The following is a 6,067-nucleotide window of genomic DNA, read 5'->3' on the forward strand; positions in this document are numbered from 1 at the left end:
CAGACGAATATGTCTTTCCCTCAGACTAATGTGTCTTTCCCTCAGACTAATGTGTCTTTCCCTCAGACTAATGTGTCTTTCCCTCAGACTAATGTGTCTTTCCCTCAGACTAATATGTCTTTCCCTCAGACTAATGTGTCTTTCCCTCAGACTAATATGTCTTTCCCTCAGACTAATGTGTCTTTCCCTCAGACTAATATGTCTTTCCCTCAGACTAATGTGTCTTTCCCTCAGACTAATATGTCTTTCCCAGACTAATGTGTCAGACTAATGTGTCTTTCCCTTTCTTTCCCTCAGACTAATATGTCTTTCCCTCAGGCTAATGTGTCTTTCCCTCAGACTAATGTGGCTTTCCCTCAGACTAATGTGTCTTTCCCTTAGACTAATGTGTCTTTCCCTCAGACTAATGTGTCTTTCCCTCAGACTAATGTGTCTTTCCCTCAGACTAATATGTCTTTCCCTCAGACGAATATGTCTTTCCCTCAGACGAATGTGTCTTTCCCTCAGACTAATGTGTCTTTCCCTCAGACTAATATGTCTTTCCCTCAGACTAATGTGTCTTTCCCTCAGACTAATATGTCTTTCCCTCAGACTAATGTGTCTTTCCTCAGACTAATGTGTCTTTCCCTCAGACTAATGTGTCTTTCCCTCAGACTAATGTGTCTTTCCCTCAGACTAATGTGTCTTTCCCTCAGACTAACATGTCTTTCCCTCAGACTAATGTGTCTTTCCCTCAGACTAATGTGTCTTTCCCTCAGACTAATATGTCTTTCCCTCAGACTAATGTGTCTTTCCCTCAGACTAATGTGTCTTTCCCTTTCCCTCAGACTAATGTGTCTTTCCCTCAGACTAATGTGTCTTTCCCTCAGACTAATGTGTCTTTCCCTCAGACTAATATGTCTTTCCCTCAGACTAATATGTCTTTCCCTCAGACTAATGTGTCTTTCCCTCAGACTAATATGTCTTTCCCTCAGGCTAATGTGTCTTTCCCTCAGACTAATGTGTCTTTCCCTCAGACTAATATGTCTTTCCCTCAGACTAATGTGTCTTTCCCAGACTAATGTGTCAGACTAATGTGTCTTTCCCTCAGACTAATATGTCTTTCCCTCAGACTAATATGTCTTTCCCTCAGACTAACATGTCTTTCCCTCAGACTATGTCTTTCCCTCAGACTAATATGTCTTTCCCTCAGACTAATATGTCTTTCCCTCAGACTAATATGTCTTTCCCTCAGACTAATGTCTTTCCCTCAGACTAATGTGTCTTTCCCTCAGACTAATGTGTCTTTCCCTCAGATGAATGTGTCTTTCCCTCAGACTAATGTGTCTTTCCCTCAGACTAATATGTCTTTCCCTCAGACTAATGTGTCTTTCCCTCAGACTAATATGTCTTTCCCTCAGACTAATGTGTCTTTCCCTCAGACTAATGTGTCTTTCCCTCAGACTAATATGTCTTTCCCTCAGGCTAATGTGTCTTTCCCTCAGACTAATGTGGCTTTCCCTCAGACTAATGTGTCTTTCCCTCAGACTAATGTGTCTTTCCCTCAGACTAATGTGTCTTTCCCTCAGACTAATGTGTCTTTCCCTCAGACTAATGTGTCTTTCCCTCAGACTAATATGTCTTTCCCTCAGACTAATGTGTCTTTCCCCTCAGACTAATGTGTCTTTCCCTCAGACTAATGTGTCTTTCCCTCAGACTAATGTGTCTTTCCCTCAGACTAATGTGTCTTTCCCTCAGACTAATGTGTCTTTCCCTCAGACTAATGTGTCTTTCCCTCAGACTAATGTGTCTTTCCCTCAGACTAATGTGTCTTTCCCTCAGACTAATGTGTCTTTCCCTCAGACTAATGTGTCTTTCCCTCAGACTAATGTGTCTTTCCCTCAGACTAATGTGTCTTTCCCTCAGACTAATGAGACTAATGTGTCTTTCCCTCAGACTAATATGTCTTTCCCTCAGACTAATATGTCTTTCCCTCAGACTAATGTGTCTTTCCCTCAGACTAATATGTCTTTCCCTCAGACTAATGTGTCTTTCCCTCAGACTAATGTGTCTTTCCCTCAGACTAATGTGTCTTTCCCTCAGACTAATGTGTCTAACATGTCTTTCCCTCAGACTAATGTGTCTTTCCCTCAGACTAATGTGTCTTTCCCTCAGACTAATGTGTCTTTCCCTCAGACTAATGTGTCTTTCCCTCAGACTAATGTGTCTTTCCCTCAGACTAATGTGTCTTTCCCTCAGACTAATGTGTCTTTCCCTCAGACTAATGTGTCTTTCCCTCAGACTAATGTGTCTTTCCCTCAGACTAATATGTCTTTCCCTCAGACTAATGTGTCTTTCCCTCAGACTAATGTGTCTTTCCCTCAGACTAATGTGTCTTTCCCTCAGACTAATGTGTCTTTCCCTCAGACTAATGTGTCTTTCCCTCAGACTAATGTGTCTTTCCCTCAGACTAATGTGTCTTTCCCTCAGACTAATATGTCTTTCCCTCAGACTAATGTGTCTTTCCCTCAGACTAATGTGTCTTTCCCTCAGACTAATGTGTGACTAATATGTCTTTCCCTCAGACTAATGTGTCTTTCCCTCAGACTAATGTGTCTTTCCCTCAGACTAATGTGTCTTTCCCTCAGACTAATGTGTCTTTCCCTCAGACTAATGTGTCTTTCCCTCAGACTAATGTGTCTTTCCCTCAGACTAATGTGTCTTTCCCTCAGACTAATATGTCTTTCCCTCAGACTAATGTGTCTTTCCCTCAGACTAATGTGTCTTTCCCTCAGACTAATGTGTCTTTCCCTCAGACTAATGTGTCTTTCCCTCAGACTAATGTGTCTTTCCCTCATGTCTTTCCCTCAGACTAATATGTCTTTCTTTCCTAATGTGTCAGACTAATGTGTCTTTCCCTTTCAGACTAATGTGTCTTTCCCTCAGACTAATATGTCTTTCCCTCAGACTAATATGTCTTTCCCTCAGACTAACATGTCTTTCCCTCAGACTAATATGTCTTTCCCTCAGACTAATATGTCTTTCCCTCAGACTAATATGTCTTTCCCTCAGACTAATGTGTCTTTCCCTCAGACTGTCTTTCCCTCAGACCAATGTGTCTTTCCCTCAGACTGAATGTGTCTTTCCCTCAGACTAATGTGTCTTTCCCTCAGACTAATATGTCTTTCCCTCAGACTAATATGTCTTTCCCTCAGACTCTTTCCCTCAGACTAATATGTCTTTCCCTCAGACTAATGTGTCTTTCCCTCAGACTAATGTGTCTTTCCCTCAGACTAATATGTCTTTCCCTCAGACTAATGTGTCTTTCCCTCAGACTAATATGTCTTTCCCTCAGACTAATGTGTCTTTCCCTCAGACTAATGTGTCTTTCCCTCAGACTAATGTGTCTTTCCCAGACTAATGTCAGACTAATATGTCTTTCCCTCAGACTAATGTGTCTTTCCCTCAGACTAATGTGTCTTTCCCTCAGACTAATGTGTCTTTCCCTCAGACTAATGTGTCTTTCCCTCAGACTAATATGTCTTTCCCTCAGACTAATGTGTCTTTCCCTCAGACTAATGTGTCTTTCCCTCAGACTAATATGTCTTTCCCTCAGACTAATGTGTCTTTCCCTCAGACTAATGTGTCTTTCCCTCAGACTAATGTGTCTTTCCCTCAGACTAATGTGTCTTTCCCTCAGACTAATATGTCTTTCCCTCAGACTAATATGTCTTTCCCTCAGACTAATATGTCTTTCCCAGACTAATGTCTTTCCTCAGACTAATGTGTCTTTCCCTCAGACTAATGTGTCTTTCCCTCAGACTAATATGTCTTTCCCTCAGACTAATATGTGTCTTTCCCTCAGACTAATGTGTCTTTCCCTCAGACTAATGTGTCTTTCCCTCAGACTAATATGTCTTTCCCTCAGACTAATATGTCTTTCCCTCAGACTAATGTCTTTCCCTCAGACTCTTTCCCAGACTCAGACTAATATGTCTTTCCCTCAGACTAATGTGTCTTTCCCTCAGACTAATATGTCTTTCCCTCAGACTAATATGTCTTTCCCTCAGACTAATGTGTCTTTCCCTCAGACTAATGTGTCTTTCCCTCAGACTAATGTGTCTTTCCCTCAGACTAATATGTCTTTCCCAGACTAATCAGACTAATATGTCTTTCCCTCAGACTATGTCTTTCCCTCAGACTAATGTGTCTTTCCCTCAGACTAATATGTCTTTCCCTCAGACTAATGTGTCTTTCCCTCAGACTAATGTGTCTTTCCCTCAGACTAATGTGTCTTTCCCTCAGACTAATGTGTCTTTCCCTCAGACTAATGTGTCTTTCCCTCAGACTAATATGTCTTTCCCTCAGACTAATATGTCTTTCCCTCAGACTAATATGTCTTTCCCTCAGACTATGTGACTAATGTGTCTCTTTCCCTCAGACTAATGTGTCTTTCCCTCAGACTAATATGTCTTTCCCTCAGACTAATATGTCTTTCCCTCAGACTAATATGTCTTTCCCTCAGACTAATATGTCTTTCCCTCAGACTAATATGTCTTTCCCTCAGACTAATGTGTCTTTCCCTCAGACGAATATGTCTTTCCCTCAGACTAATGTGTCTTTCCCTCAGACTAATGCGTCTTTCCCTCAGACTATTGTGTCTTTCCCTCAGACTAATGTGTCTTTCCCTCAGACTAATGTGTCTTTCCCTCAGACTAATATGTCTTTCCCTCAGACTAATGTGTCTTTCCCTCAGACTAATGTGTCTTTCCCTCAGACTAATATGTCTTTCCCTCAGACTAATATGTCTTTTAATATGTCCCTCAGACTAATGTGTCTTTCCCTCAGACTAATATGTCTTTCCCTCAGACTAATGTGTCTTTCCCTCAGACTAATGTGTCTTTCCCTCAGACTAATGTGTCTTTCCCTCAGACTAATGTGTCTTTCCCTCAGACTAATGTGTCTTTCCCTCAGACTAATATGTCTTTCCCTCAGACTAATATGTCTTTCCCTCAGACTAATGTGTCTTTCCCTCAGACTAATGTGTCTTTCCCTCAGACTAATGTGTCTTAGACAGTCAGCGGCTCTGTGGGATGAGCTATTGAGAAGGTTCTGAAGCTTCATTCAGTGCTTTAACCCAGTTGTGCAAAGCTGGTTGACGTGATGATGTCATTACATCCAGTTTAAAACAATTTCAACCAATTAATAGTCATCTGATTATAATGATGTCATTTCAGTTTTTTTGACCCACGCTGGGAAAAATACAGGAAGTAATGGACGGAAAATAAAAATAAAGGATAAAGCCATTGTTTAGGTAGTTATTTCTTTATAAAATGATTTCAGCATTTATATATATATATATAACACTTTTTTTGACATCAGCAAACCTCTCCAATAAACACCATATTATTATAAGCCATACAAACACATTTATAATTTATACATAAACGTCGGACTCAAAGCCCAAATACAGCAACATTCGTCAGTACTTTTTCAGTATTTGTATTTTTTAAACACCCTTGCAGAGAACTCATTATTATTACTTTTTGTTTAGCAAACAATAAGGATAAGAAAGAACATCCCATCGATGAAGATTCATTCAAGCCAATGAACATTCATGATAATTCAGTGGGTTATTACACAAATACCATATACATTAAAAATGGACCACTACTGTCGGTTGGCAACGAAAGAAATGAAGACACGTCTCGATCAACACGAACATTCAATTGTTTTCGATTTTCAGATCTTCTTGTCTGGCAAAAAAAATGTCATAATCGTTCTCTGTATTATAAAGCAGTGTTGTAATTGGTATTTTTTTTCTCCCTAAGAACAGCAGCGATTTATTTCATATAAACATACACTTTATATTCTCTTTAATCTTTATGACAACTCCCCCACAAAAAAAATAACTAGTTTGATACAGCAAGCCAGTGTTACACTAGTTTATGGAACAGAAACTGGATGGATAGTAGCAACCGTTGCATGGGGGAATTATTGCAATGCACATCAAACACAGTTGCTCAATCAATGATGCCCTTGAGAGAAAAGTTCTCCTTCACACGTAGAAATACAGTCAAAGATGGCC

Source organism: Oncorhynchus masou, chromosome 15 (genome assembly GCF_036934945.1).
Source record: "Oncorhynchus masou masou isolate Uvic2021 chromosome 15, UVic_Omas_1.1, whole genome shotgun sequence".
NCBI classification, from domain to species: domain Eukaryota; kingdom Metazoa; phylum Chordata; class Actinopteri; order Salmoniformes; family Salmonidae; genus Oncorhynchus; species Oncorhynchus masou.